The sequence below is a fragment of the Heteronotia binoei genome, chromosome 3 (genome assembly GCF_032191835.1).
Source record: "Heteronotia binoei isolate CCM8104 ecotype False Entrance Well chromosome 3, APGP_CSIRO_Hbin_v1, whole genome shotgun sequence".
In the NCBI taxonomy this organism is placed as follows: Eukaryota; Metazoa; Chordata; class Lepidosauria; order Squamata; family Gekkonidae; genus Heteronotia; species Heteronotia binoei.
The window spans coordinates 115,272,858-115,288,495 of record NC_083225.1 but is presented as its reverse complement, the minus strand read 5'-3'; positions in this window follow the sequence as shown (position 1 = coordinate 115,288,495).

Genomic DNA, 15,638 nt, shown 5'->3' with positions numbered 1-15,638 from the left:
TGTCCACCTATCTGTGACGGGCAACAGGGCATTTTTAGGTGAACTACAGCTGGGGCTTCAGCTGGCTTTAGGCCAACCGGTGGGCCCAAATGCCTAAACTGAGGCTTGGCATTGTGGTGGCGGGAGTTTAAGTAGGTATCCAGGGATTTGGTGTGCACCCACGGTTTTCCCGGTTTTAAGGGAAGTAGCGGGATCAGATGGCAGCGGGGCTGTACGGCTCTCTGCTGTCTTGCCCGCTATAGGGTTCCCTCCTCTGGCAGGCTATTCCTGAGTGGGCGGCTGCCACTTGGGGGTATATCCGGCCTTTACCGGCCTGGCAGCAGCCAGTTTAAACAGGCTGCTGCTGGGGGCTGGGTGGCTCGCCCATCCGGACAGGGAAGGGTCTGGTGTTTCCCTTGGCCTGTTCAGCAGTTTTAGGTTGCCCCGGGCTGTTCTTGTTCAATAAATTTACCCTGTTTATTAGCCAATATACCATGTTGTCTTGTTCTTCTCACTGGGGGGGGGCAATCCGGCCCCTTCCCGCCCGCGCCACTGTTCGGCTGCATAGGGCGGGGGGCGCGTTTGCCTCCCCAGATGGAGCCGAGGCAAACGAACCTCCGTCCATCCAGGGATGTTGCTGGGCGTGGTCTGGGGGCTTTATAAGCCCGGCCACGCCTGGCACCACGCACTTTGCCGGTGGTTTTGGCCCACCCTCCCACCCTGTAATAGTACAGGCTTCTCTGGTTGCCAAGTTTTACGAGGCCAGGTAGGAATTTTTTCATCCTAGCTGATTGGCCATGATTAGGATGTTTTTCGCCTACCTTGTACTGTTTGCCTTGAGGTTGGGTTAGGTTTGGTAACTTTAGTCGGCGGGAGTTTAAGTAGGTATCCAGGGATTGGGTGTGCACCCACGGTTTTCCCGGTTTTAAGGGAAGTATCGGGATCGGACGGCAGCAGGGCTGTACGGCTCTCTGCCGTCTTGCCCGCTATAGGGTTCCCTCCTCTGGCAGGCCTTTCCTGGGTGGGCGGCTGCCACTTGGGGGAATACCCGGCCTTTGCTGACCTGGCAGCAGCCGGTTTGAACAGGCTGCTGCTGGGGGCTGGGTGGCTCGCCCATCCGGACAGGGAAGGGTCTGGTGTTTCTCTTGGCCTGTCTGGCAGTTTTTGGTTGCCCCAGGCTGTTCTTGTTCAATAAAGTTGCCCTGTTTATTATCCAATATATCGTGTTGTCTCGTTCTTCCGACTGGAGGGGGAATTCTCTCTGCTGTATGCATCAAGCATTTATGTTAGCGCATTTAAATGCCCTCCCTTCTATGAGTTTTTATAGCAAGTTTTTTGGTACCCCCTTTTCAAACAGATTTTGTCAATGTGGTTCTGGCATTACCAATACCATCTCACACTTCATATTGACTGTCCCTTGCTAAAAAATGAGACAGATCAGTGGACCAAGAGTATCTTACCAGATTCAGTTTCCCAAAGCCTACTTTTGGATGTAAACTATGATTTTACAGCAGCCATTGCAAAGTTTTTGGCAGTTTCTTCGTCTTCTAGGTGTACAGAAAATTAAATCAAAATTCTTTAGAAGAAGTGTATAATTACTCAGTGGTTTTGGGTTGTTCAAGCCATTGTGTCCATGAACAAAAAAGGAGATAGAAAGAAAACTTCCCTATTGTCATGCTTGGAAGTACCTTCAGACTGAAAGGAACTTTAGACTTGTAGGCTGCTTCCTTGTTGTCACAGGTTGAGTGGAATTGAACTGGAGCTGTATGTTAATTTTGCTGAATCTGGAGGTTCCCTTACGGACATCTAGGACTGATTTCCCACTCACCTTGTTTTGGTCTCATTGCTCCTTTTCACTGTGGGGCTGCTGCTGGATTTTGCACAAGCTGCCCCGAGCCGGCAAGTTGCCCCGCTGCTTTTCAAGTTCCCTCCATGGCAGACAGAAACCAGTTTTCAGAGGATCCTGCCTGCTGCGGAGGGAACTTGGAGAGGTGGAGCAACTTGCTGGTCCAGGGCAGTTTGTGCGAAATTCAGCAGCAGCCCTGCGGAAAAGAGGAGAGTGACAGCAGCGTAAGTTTAGTGGGAAATCTGTCTATATGTTCTGATATCAACTCACTTGTCACTCTCCTGGCCAACTAAACACACAATCCTACACATGTATCTTAGAATTTCTATTCTAGTGAGTTCTGTAGGACTTGCTCTTCTCAGTGTGAATAGGATTATTGTATGTCAAAAATTGTGCATTATGCAGTACAAATTTACCTGAAGCATGGGATGTATGCGTAGATGGTTGACATAAGTCTTAAATAATTTCTTCAAAATCTTGTTACCATCTATGAGTTACTTGGTTTTAAAAGTGGTGCAGAGAAGGTTATTTAAATATTGAAGAAGAAGAAGAAGAAGAAGAAGAAGAAGAAGAAGAAGAAGAAGAAGGAGGAGGAGGAGGAGGAGGAGGAGGAGGATTTATACTCCATTCTTCACTGAGAGTCTCAGAGCAGCTTACAATCTCCTTCCCTTTCTCTCCCCACAACAGATACCCCATGAGGTAGGTGGGATTGAGAGAGCTCTGAGAGAACTATGACTGACCCAAGGTCACCCAGTTGGCTGCATGTGGAGGAGTGGTTAATCAAACCCAGTTCTTGAGGTTAGAGTCTACCGCTATTAACCATTACACTAAACTGGCTTTTCTAAGTTGTTAGTATGTGCTTTTGTAGTTAATGCTCAACTGTTTTCTCTTCTGGGTTTGTTAGTAATGTTCAAGCTTGAATCACTGAACTCCTTTTAGCAAAATTTAAGCTAGTTTATTGAATAGGATTTTCTGAATTCCCTCCACAGTCAGTGCCCAGAATATTTGGAATACACAACTGGAATGAATTTTAAGGTATAAAGAGACTATGGGAATGTTGGTTAGCACTGGCACTTCCCTTGCTCAGGAACTTCAGTGTCCTTCTGGTACTGCTGGTTCTCTCATGAACAGCCCTCCCTGTAATTCTTTTTCTCTGTGGGACTAGCCACCCTAAGAAATTCACAAACAACAAATGATGACTGGGAGCCATCTTAAAATGCTGCCATTTTAAAAAAAGTTTTCAAACGCTTATTGAGAAGCAAACACCTTATCACTAAATATCATGTCCTGGGGGAGGACAATTAATTTTTTAAAAGTATAGCAACATTACTTGATTATCAGGGTGACTGCTTTATACTATTTATTTGGGCTAAGTGTTCTTTGCCTTGTACAACTGGTGAGATTTTTCACTGTGCTGAGGGGCAAAGTAAATTCACAGAGGACAGAGTTTTTGCTTTCTTATTGTTGTTTTTTAAGTTTGTGTTCGGGTAAGACCATCTGTCTCCCTCATCATCATAGTTTATTACAGTCTCAAGACCAGGATACAATGTAAGCATAATATTAAAAGGTAAAACATAGTATACAGAAATAACAATCTAAATTTAAGAACTTTTAAAATACAAATCCCGCAGTCTAAGAATTAATGCACAAAACCCAGCAACTGAATGTGTAATCTCTGAATTCTTATCTGATAAAGCCAATGAAGTCTTGCTTTTTTGTATTAATATAACCAGATAACTTATCAACCAATGGAGTAATAATTCTAAAACGAGCCTCCCTATAGTATGGGCAACTGAAGAACATATGTTCTACAGATTCAACCTCATTTAAAGGGCAAGAACATAGCTTTTCAGAGTAGGTGATTTTATTGTACCTGCCTTGCATAAATGTAGATGGAAGGGCAGAACATCTAGCTAAGGCAAATGCCCTTCTAAAGTTTCTTCTTTCCACTGAGGTCAGATATGATGCCGACTCAATAGTGTTTTTGAAGTTTAACACCCCACGTTTTGATGCACTGGAGATGTCAGACTGTCTCTCTATATCCTCTGTTCTATGTTTAATTAGCCCTTTAGCTTGTTCAAGTCCATAAGATAAAAGTAGCTGAGGTGAAAAGCCAATTCTATGAATATGGCTGTACACTGCCTTGAGCCAACTGGATTGGAAATCATCCTGGAAAATAAGAGGAAACAGGCCTTGGGGTTAAAATGACCTTTCAGCCACATATAGATGAATAAAATACAAACCCTAGCTTCAAACCTGAGATTACCAGACTCCAAACATATCCAAGTATTGGATACACAATTTGGAAGTTGCAGAACAGCTCTTAGAAATTTGGACTGAACTTTTTCTTGTGGGGCACAGCATGAGGAGGGTGGTCCTAGAAACGTTCCATAGAACAGTTGTGTTAATGACTGTGCCTAATATAACTTCAGGGCTGCAAGAACAAAGTATCTGCCATGACTTCAAAAAATTTTCAGTATGGCATTTGTTGATCTTTCCCCTAGATCAGCGATACATTTGCTGTGCTTAACCCTAGAACCAGAGGCCTGTAAAACTACACCCAAGTATTTAAAACTGTCAACTTGTTCTATCCACTGTCCATTTATTGCCCAGTTCCTGGGTTTTGATCTACTCTCAAAGGCTATAATTTTGGGTTTTTGTGAGACACTCACCTTCACAGAACATGCTGAACTTCCAAAGGGATCGCCTAAGACCAATTGGGGTTCGGGATAATATCACAGCATCATCAGCCTACAGAAAGACAGATATATGCCCAGGTTGCAAGTTTTGGGGGATGAAGATTAGATGTGTTGAGCCAACTTACTATATCACTAAGCTGTGCCTTGCCAGAGGCTGAGCACATTTCAGAGAGCTCTGAGAGAGAGCAGATAAGAAGTGCTATAGGGGTGAGGATTGGCTTTCTAAGCAGCTGGGGGAGTTGCTGCGAATTTCTGAGTTTGTGTGACTATGTGATTGCTGAAAATTCTGAGTTTGTGGTTGCTGGCGAACTGCTGTTTGTTTGGTTTGAGTGGGCTGAAGGTGATTGTTGCTGATTGATTAGGAGTGGCTGTGTTCCTGGGGCAGACTGAGGCCCCACTCTCTTTGCATTATTAAGCTGCGCCTTCACAGAGGCTGAAGGGCAAGAGCTAAAGGGCTCCTGGCCTGGGGGCTGTGTAAGGACCAGGAACCCACATCCCGATTTTCCTTCTGTTCCCAATAAGGTAAGTAGACCCTCCAGAAGGAGGGCTGAAGCTAAATCCATTGAAGACAGAGGTCCTCTGCCTGGGTCGCCGTGGTCCGGGGAGGGAGATTCCCTTACCGGCCCTTGATGGTGTGCCTCTGTCAGCGGCGCACAGGGTTAGGAGCCTGGGGGTGCTATTGGAGCCTACCTTAACTATGGAGGCCCAGATAGCGGCCACTGCCAAGTCCGCATTTTTTCATCTTAGGCGGGCAAGGCAGTTGGCTCCTTTCCTGGAGGACGACGACCTGGCAACAGTGATCCATGCAACGGTCACCTCGAGGTTAGACTACTGCAATGCCCTCTACATGGGGCTGCCCCTGTGCCGAACCCGGAAGTTGCAGCTAGTGCAAAATGCCGCTGCCCGGCTGTTATTAGGGCTCCCTAGATGGGAGCACATTCAGCCGGGGCTCCGGGGACTGCACTGGCTGCCGATAACATATCGAGTTCGGTACAAGGTGCTGGTTATGACCTTTAAAGCCCTTTATGGCCTGGGACCTGCCTACCTTAGGGACCGTCTCTCCCCACATGTTCCCCAGAGAGTGCTGAGATCAGGGTCCCAAAATCTCCTTACAATCCCTGGGCCAAAGGAGGCCCGTCTGAAAGTGACCAGAGACAGGGCCTTCTCGATTGCAGCTCCCTGTTGGTGGAATCAGCTCCCGGAAGAGGTGAGGGCCCTGCGGAGCCTTGAACAGTTCCGCAGGGCCTGCAAAACAGTCCTCTTCCGGCTGGCATATAATTAATTGCTATCAGAATGCCTGAACACTCCAATCTATAACACCAGATTATTTCATACTGGAATATTGAAGAATTGATTTAAGGAAGGTTAGCATAGTACATATTGTAGTAAGTTTTATGTGTTTTTATGTATTTTATATATTGTATTGTATAATTATAATTATTAATCTATCATGAATGTATTTAAATGGATTCTGTTGGTTTTTATGTTGTAAGCCGCCCTGAGCCCACCTCGGTGGGGTAGGGCGGGATATAAATCGAAATTAAAAAAAAAAAAAAGAAGGAGAGCCACACAAACAAACAGGATTTAAAAGGGGACAGTGTATTTTAATAAAGCTATCATGAAGGTAGAATGCCAGCAGGGGGGTGGGGGCTTTCCAGTGTTTTGCACTAAGGGTCACATGTATGACTATCAGGACAGAAGTCTTGAGTGTGTGTTCGATGCAAGGAGCTCCTGGTACTCAGGGAACGAGTTCGTACCCTTGAGGTCGAAGTGAAAGACCTGGAGAAGTGGAGACAGTCAGTTAGGCACTCGTAGAAGACTCTCGGGGATGTATTAGATGAGCCCCACTCTGAACGTGGCAGCCCCATTGCTGCCAGGGAGCATGAGGGTCGAGAGGGAACAGAGCACCATTCTGAGGATAAGGGGAATGCACCCTCAGAAGAAACCTCTTCTTCGGTTGGTGAGCGGGTATCCTTTCGCACCAAGGAACCATCCCTGGGCAGAGAGAGGGGGGGGGGTCTTGGTAGCTGGTGATTCAATCCTTAGGCAAGTAGACAGCTGGGTGGCAAAACCACGTACTGACCGTATGGTGACTTGCCTGCCTAGTGCGAAGGTAGCAGACATTACGCGTGTTGTAGATAGGCTGATAGACAGTGCAGGGGAGGAGCCTTTGGTCATGGTGCATACTGGCACCAACGATGTGGGGAAATGCAGTCGTGAGGTCATGGAGAAAAAAATTAGGCTGCTAGGCAGGAGACTTAAGGCCAGGACCTCCAAGGTAGCCTTCTCAGAAGTGCTACCTGTTCCATGTGCAGGGCAGGAGAGACAGGCACAAATTAGAAGTCTCAATGTGTGGATGAGACGATGGTGTAGGGAGGAAGGATTTAAGTTTGTTAGACACTGGGATGCTTTCTGAAACAAGTGGGAACCGTACAAAAGAGATGGTCTCCACTTGTCCCCAGATGGAACCAAGCTGCTGGCGCTTCAAATCAAAAAGGTGGCAGAGCAGTTTTTAAACTAAATCTTGGGGGAAAGCCAACAGGAGATGAAATGTCTCTGGTTCGGGAGGACTCATCTCAAGAGATGAAGGGTTAGCTGTTACTTTCCTACTGGGTAATGGATCAGAGTTGTCCACTGAGATGATAACAAACAGTACGGAGTGTCTGCCAAAGTCTCGATGCAGCAGGAGGAAGCTGGTGGGCCTAAATTGCCTGGAAAATTATAGATGTTTGTATACTAATGCTAGAAGTATTCGAAGTAAAATTGGTGAGTTGGAATGTTTAGTTTTGGGGGAAAACATAGACATTGTGGGAATTTCAGAAACTTGGCGGAATGAGGAGAATCAGTGGGACACAGTGATTCCTAGATATAAGTTATATTGGAAGGATAGGGAGGAAAGGGTTGGAGGTGGGGTGGCTCTGTATATCAGAGAGGGTATACAGTCCAGTAAGACTGAGGTCAAAGAATTAGATTCCCTTCTAGAAATGCTTTGGGTCAAAATAGAGGGCCCAAAAGGAAATTTAACTATGGGAGTTCATTATCACCCACCAAATCAAAAGATAGAGGAGGATTATAATATGATGGAAGGATTAAAGATAGCGGCTAAACGTAAAAACTGTGTCGTAATAGGTGATTTTAACTACCCACAGATTGATTGAGTAAATATGTGTTCAGGTCAAGAGAAAGAGACTGAGTTTCTAGATGCTCTCAATGACTGTGCTATGGAGCAGATGGTCACAGAACCTACCAGAGGTGGGGCGATCCTGGATTTGGTCCTAAGTAATGCCCAAGTCTTGGTGAGAGATGTAAAAGTGATCGCACCGCTTGGGAGCAGTGACCATAATGTTATTGATTTCACCATTTGTATAAATAGGGAGTTGCCCAAAAAGGCCGCCACAACCACATTTAACTTGAAAAGGGGTAAATTCTATGAGATGAGGAAGCATGTGAGGAGGAAACTGAAAGGAAAGGTAAATATGGTCAAAACCCTTGGGGAAGCTTGGAGACTATTTAAAACTATAATCCTGGAAGCTCAGATAAAATACACACAAGTTAAGAAAGGCACAAACAGGCATAAGAAAAGGCCTGCATGGTTAACAAACAAAGTAATGGAAGCTATAAAAGGTAAGAAGGACTCCTTTAAGCGGTGGAAAGCTAGTCCAAGTGAGATTAATAAACGGGAACACAGGCTGTGGCAAATCAAATGCAAGACTGTGATCAGGCAGGCAAAAAGGGACTATGAGGAGCATATTGCAAAACACATAAAGACAAACAAAAAAAAAATTCCTCAAATATATTAGAAGCAAGAAACCAGCCAGGGAGGCAGTGGGGCCCTTGGATGACCAAGGGGTAAAAGGATTACTGAAGGAGGATAGGGAAATGGCTGAGAAGCTGAATGCATTTTTTGCCTCCGTCTTCACTGTGGAAGATGAGAAGTGTTTTCCCACTCCAGAACCACTAATTTTGGAAGGGGTGTTGAAAGACCTGAGTCAGATTGAGGTAACAAGAGAGGAGGTCCTACAACTGATTAACGAATTAAAAACTAATAAGTCGCCAGGTCCGGATGGCATACATCCAAGAGTTCTGAAAGAACTCAAAGTTGAACTTGTGGATCTCCTGACAAAAATATTTAATCTTTCACTGAAATCTGCATCCGTTCCCTGAGGACTGGAAGGTAGCAAATGTCATCCCCATCTTTAAAAAGGGTTCCACAGGAGATCCAGGAAATTACAGGCCAGTCAGTTTGACTTCAATACCGGGAAAGTTGGTAGAAAGCATTATCAAGGACAGAATGAGTAGGCACATTGATGAACACAAGTTATTAAGGAAGACTCAGCATGGGTTCTGTAAGGGAAGATCTTGCCTCACTAAGCTGTTACAGTTCTTTGAGGGGGTGAACAAACATGTGGACAAAGGGGACCCAATAGATGTTGTTTACCTTGACTTCCAGAAAGCTTTTGATAAAGTTCCTCATCAAAGGCTCCTTAGTAAGCTCGAGAGTCATGGAGTAAAAGGACAGGTCCTCTTGTGGATCAAAAACTGGCTAATGAATAGGAAGCAGAGATTGAGTATAAATGGGCAGTCTTCGCAATGGAAGATGGTAAGCAGTGGGGTGCCGCAGGGCTCATCATGCTCTTTAACTTGTTCATTAATGATCTGGAGTAGGGAGTAAGCAGTGAAGTGGCCAAGTTTGAAGATGACATTAAATTGTTCAGGGTGGTGAGAACCAGAGAGGATTGTGAGGTGCTGCAAAGGGATCTGTTGAGGCTGGGTGAGTGGACGTCAACATGGCAGATGAGGTTCAATGTGGCCAAGTGCAAAGTAATGTACATTGGGGCCAAGAATCCCAGCTGCAAATACAAGTTGATGGAGAGTGAACTGGCAGAGACTGACCAAGAGAGAGATCTTGGGCTCTGGTAGATAACTCACTGAAAATGTCAAGGCAGTGTGCGATTGCAATTAAAAAGGTCAACGCCATGCTGGGAATTATTAGGTAGGGAATTGAAAACAAATCAGCCAGTATCATAATGCCCCTGTTTAAATCTATGGTGCGGTCTCATTTGGAGTACTGTGTGCAATTCTGGTCACCACACCTCAAAAAGGATATTATAACATTGGAGAAAATCCAGAAAAGGGCAACTAGAATGATTAAAGGTTTGGAACACTTTCCCTTTGAAGAAAGGTTAAAACGCTTGGGGCTTTTTAGCTTGGAGAAACATCGACTGTGGGGTGACATGATAGAGGTTTACAAGATTATGCACGGGATGGAGAAAGTAGAGAAAGAAGTCCTTTTCTCTCTTTCTCACAATAGAAGTAAGCATTCAATGAGATTGCTGAGCAGTCAGGTTAAAACGGATAAAAGGAAGTACTTCTTCCCCCAAAGGGTGATTAACATGTGGAATTCACTGCCACAGCAGGTGGTGGTGGTGGCTACAAGCATAGCAAGCTTTAAGAGGGGATTGGATAAAAATATGGAGCAGAGGTCCATCAGTGGCGATTAGCCACAGTATGTGTATATGTGTGTGTGTGTGTATGTATATGTGTGTGTGTGTGTGTATACACACACATATATTGGCCACTGTGTGACACAGAGTGTTGGACTGGATGGGCCATTGGCCTGATCCAACATGGCTTTTCTTATGTTCTTAGTGATATAAAAAATAAACAAAGCAGGGGCTAATAGACATGTCCTGGGTACAAAGATACACATACAGGGACACCATCTGTCTTCCTGTATGTGAATCTTTGTACCCAGGATATGTTTTTCTCACAGAAAAAGTAAAATATGTGTCCACCAGAGTATTAAAATTAAAGTGTTTTATTACTAGGGAGAATTATTCAGCTCTGAAGAGCCATCTTCCTTGTTTCAATCCACTGTAACACAATGTCCTTTTTAAAGCCAATCTTCTGATATGATTTCACATGGTAAAGTCACCAGATGATAATGTCACCAGCTTCTTATTGTGAATAATTCTTTTACGGTTACCCTTGTTCACTAAGCTCTCATGTTTACCAAATGAGAGTGATTGCAAATATTGTGACTTCTCCTACTAATGGGCAAATACCTGGTCTCAAGTCACCACATCATAAGCATAAAGAGTTCAAGTAGAATCGCAAAAAGTCCACAGCATATTGCACCAATCTAGTCATGAATTAATAAGTGTATTTATTTCAATACAACTCTTTTATATAATACTATTTCCTTTTCCCCAAGGGTTCAGGACACTCACAAAAATGAGAGGGTTTGTGTTTGCATATTCCTAGATGGATACTAAGTGCATAATTATTTAACCTCTTCTAGCTGCCAGAGCTGTTCATATGTAAGTCATCTGTGGTAATATACTTTTTAGAGGGTGAGGCAGAGACCGGCTGCTGTTTGGTTCTCCCACATTAGTTTATGCCCCTGAAGAAACATCTGTAATATATAATAAACTCTTGTGTGCTGTTTGCTGATCCCTATGAAACTGATGTGATGAAATGGCCATATCAAAATAAGAAATGGGCTGTCAAATGTCTCTTGTGAAAGCAAGCAACATCTTAGTTTAAATTTTTTAACTTCCTATTGAATTTTATGTTGAAAACTCCCACCTTTTGAAAGATTAAATTAGGCACACAAGAAGTTCTGTCTAATGAAAGAAAAATATCCCCTTGCACCAAACAAGCTAGAAATGGGCTGCTACAATGCCTTGTTTCAAGAGCAATGCTGTTGATGGTTCAGCTCAGCTTGATGATTCTGCATTTGGCACATCTACAAGAAAAGCTGTTGAAGTTGTGTGTGTCTCTTGATCTTAATCTTCTGCAGCTACTTTGGCATTCACTGAAGCATGGAATAGCTGGGAGGTGAAGACCTGCAATAAAAGGGGAAAGTGGTAACCCAGAGTACACAATGCTGAAGGAATGCAAGAGGAACAGAAATATTGTGCTCTCCCTGCTATTACTAAATTAACACTGCCCTATGGAAACAGAATGAGAATGTATGCTTTTCTGGTCTGAAATAACTCTTAAGAATGTGCTAGCCCACAAACCAAGTATGTTGTAAAAACTGTTGTTCTCACATTTTTCCAATAAACCCAGGAGTTTGTGTTGTGTTGTGCCACTGCAAATCTGCTTTTGTTTTATTTTTAATGGCAGAAAACTGTTTGTAATAATAACATTTTTTTCTCTCAAAAATTGAAACCATGGGATTATTTTGCAAAAACAATCCACCTAGTACATTGGGTTCATGGCCTTTTGTCTGAACAATAAATTGTAATGTGCTTTTAAACATTTTATTCATAAAATGCTTCATAAAAAAACAATGTATATGCCATTCTGCATCACAATGACTGGAACAAGGGAAATTCAAAACATGCAATCAGTTAATTAGCAGAAATTATGGTGAAACCCAATCATGTGGCATATTTATGAAGAGCTAGTATGAAAATTCAGGAGCAAGGAGTTGAAAGTCAAACAGCAGAAAAACTTGAATTTCACCAACTGATTATTTTAAACACTCTTTAGTAATATTTAGGATATACTAATGATAGTGAAATATGCTTCAAAAATCTAAACAGAAGGAAGCAGAAAACATTAACACTGTGACTCATCACAGAAAAGAACCTGATAGTAATATCTGTGGTATGTGTGGAGCTGGTGGTTCCTATATACATTCTATATGTACAAAGTTACATAAGGGTTCATTTAAAATGGGAAATCAGGGAGGGAAAGTTTGAGACCATCTTTTCCAGCTGCATGTTATCCAAGTTGAGCTGCTATTTTCATTCTTGTTTGCTGGTACTAAATTGTGGGTGTGACCAATGATGCAAGCCTTTTGGTAGGAGCCAAAGATGTTTGCCTCTTAACCCAGGGCTGTAAGTCAGTTGCCTAGTGGATAGGCATAAACCGTGGAAATGCAGCTCAGTTTGTGGCATGCCCGGTTTGTGAACCATGAACTGTCATGAACTTTTAGCTGCCAGATGAAGTGGTTTGTGATGTTTGAGAGGTAGTAGAACACCCCCCTGGTGTGCTAGGGACACCAAACACAGGGGTCTCTGATTGACTTCCCTCTACCTGCCCTCTGTGTCTGGTAAGGATTGCATTTATGTCCAAGTTACAACCCCCCAAAGAAAGTGCCCCAGGAAAGTGCTTTCTGGGGAAGTGACAGGTGCAGGTTCAGGAGATTCAAGAATGTATAGAATGGATCCTATATAAGCTAGAAACATCTTATTCACAGCTCCCCCTCCCCCCCCCCCCCGGTGTTCCTATACATGCCCATTACATTTGGTGAATATTGGACTTAGAGAGACCAAGTTATGGTTCCCCAAAGAAGATGGCCCCAGGAAAGTGCTTTTATCAGGTGAAGGTTCAAAAATGCAAATGACACACATCAAGCACATAGGGAACCTATTGGTGTTTCCAATAGGAGAATTCTACACACTCTCTGTTACTCTGAAGTTACTTTGTTGCTTTTAAGTCTGGTAAACATTTTATTTGAACAGAGACTGCCTGAAAAGGTATCCATTCACAAATGGACAGGAATGGCTAAGAGGTTCATGGAAGGTTCATGCCAGTTGACCTGCCACAAACTTCAGTTCATGAACTGGCTAAAATTAATCACAAACTTTAGTTTGGGAGCCAGTTTGTGCCTATCCCTAACAGTGAATCTAGGATCAACCCAGGAGTTTGTGTTGTTTTTTGTTTTGTGTGTTATCCTTTATTTGTTAAAATTGTATTTGTATGCTTTGTTGTAAGATGCTTTTTATTCAAGTTTTTAAACTAAAATTTATTCTGATCCTTCTTTTGGGCACTTCTGTTTGGAGAAATTCAGTCAATGAGACAATAGGTCAACCTCTCCTTCAGTTTTTATAAAGATTGCTAAATGAACAGGTGCATTGCAGGTGTTGTTCTCCATGCCAAGTTTGATCAAATCAGAGAGACAGCCATGTATAGTAGTATCTGCCTACTTTTGAGCTGTAGTGCTGGAGAAGAATGTCGAGAGTCCTGAACTACAAGAAGATCAAATCAGTCAGTCCTAAAGGAAATCAACCCTGGCTGTTCCCTGGAAGGTCAGATGCTGAAGCTGAAGCTCAAATACTTTGGCCACCAAATCAGAAGAGAGAACTCACTGGAGAAGATCCTGATTCCGGGAAAGACAGAAGGCAAAAGAAGAAGGGAACAGCAAAAAATGAGATGGCTGGACAGCATTACTGCTGTGACTAGCATGAATTTGAGCAGACTTTGGAGGATAGTGGAAGACAGGAGGGCCTGGCGTGACTTTGTCCATAGGGTTGCAAAGAGTCAGACTTGACTGTGCGACTGAACAACAACAAGAAGTTCAAAATCCCGAATTAATCAAAGAAAAATGTGAAAGAAAAATTCAAGGACTTGGTCTGGACACACACTTTCAGCCTAATCCACCTCACTGGCTTGTTGTTCTTCATCCAAATAGTTCACATGCTTTCCTACTGAGAAAGACTGGATCATGAAGACATGAGTATGATGATAAAGGGGAGGCAAAACCAGTTGCATCCAGGTGAGTCCTGGCATAACAAGCCCAACAAAACACACACACACACAAACTCTCTCTGCGCGTAGCAAGGCAAAAAACTCATACCTTTAATAAAACTTCGTTGGTCTTAAAGGTGCTTTGTATCTCTCTTGTGTGATTGGGAGAACTGGGCAAAGTAAGGGGATGAGGAGGGGGAGGAGCCTCAGCCAATGGAAGGAAGAGAGGATTGGCTCAGTAGCTCTGCTGTGCAGTTGAGGGAGCCTGGGAAAGCAAGATCTCTTGCTCTGTGGGCCCTGTGTGATTGGGAGAGCTTGGCAAAGCAAGCTGAGACTCAGAAAGAAGCAAGAGTGAGAGAAGGAAGCAGATGACAACCAGTTGCTCATGGGCCTGAGAGGAGCCTTGTAGGGACCAGATGTGTCCTGTGGGTCCCATATTTGATATCCATGCTTTAAATGGTTTTTGTAAGTCACACTGCCAATGCTGCTGTGGTGGTGTAACTCATGCATTTAAATACCTTCCCAGTTTGCTTGTGATTCATGCCACACTCTCACTTGCAATTGGCTCCAAATTACATGTCCAAGGAAATGTAGTTTCTTTGCACCAAGAAAGAAAGACACATAATTGAAGACACAAGTATATGACCAGGGCAGAAGCTATTTGAAAATGAAGCCCCTGTATTTTATCCCTGCCTTGAATTTGTAAGGGAAACTGCTCTCAAAATAAAGTTGGGGAATTAGAGTGAGAGACAGCTAGCCCCTAAACGGAATCTTTTATCTATGTATACGAGGCTCAACCGATCAGAGAGTCAATGCTCAATAAAGAACTCTAATTTAATAAAATCAATTGTGGTTTATTTGAAACAATAGTTCGTTCACACAAGGTACAAAATCAATCACACATTCATACAGGTCTAGGAAAAATAGAGAGATCGATAGGGGAACATAAAGGAATGGACATACAGGGCAATACTACCTCTCGCAGACTCCAATGGAAGGCTCCGATGGCGACGAATGAGGAAATGGGGGAAAGGTCCCGAAACTGATCAGGAATCGGGGGTGTTACTACCCAGCGGGAATGGGGGTTTACTGAGTAGAAGGCACACCTGTGGGTAGCTAGTCCACAGGTTATATAGAGTCACCTTAGTCCTGAGGGGATGGGAGGTGACTGGGAGTGGTAATGGGAGGTTCTGCTGATGACCAAGAAGGCTGGACTTCGGCTGGACCAATGGTGGGTCAATGGCGACACCTGATTGGGTGTGTACTTCAACCAATGAACATCACCTTCATCCTGGGCATCCTGGAAACTTCCAGGTTGCGACAGGGCCTGGGGCGGCTCCGTAGGTATCAATGTGGGAATGACTGGGTGATTGGGAGGAGATGGGATTAACTGGGAAAGGGACAATAGAGAATCAGATATGCACCTAGGTATTCCGGTGTAGACAAAAAGGCTTGATGGTATCAGGAGAGATTCTTCCTCTTTCTCAACTCTCCGGGGTGAAGACAGTTGTTTAGGAAACCACTGGGCAATCAGGATTAATAGTGGAGCCATTAATCCATTCATAAACTAAGTGGGTTGCTTGCGGGCTAGGAATGACTCAAGGTGTGTACGTGAGGTTCCCACATAGAAG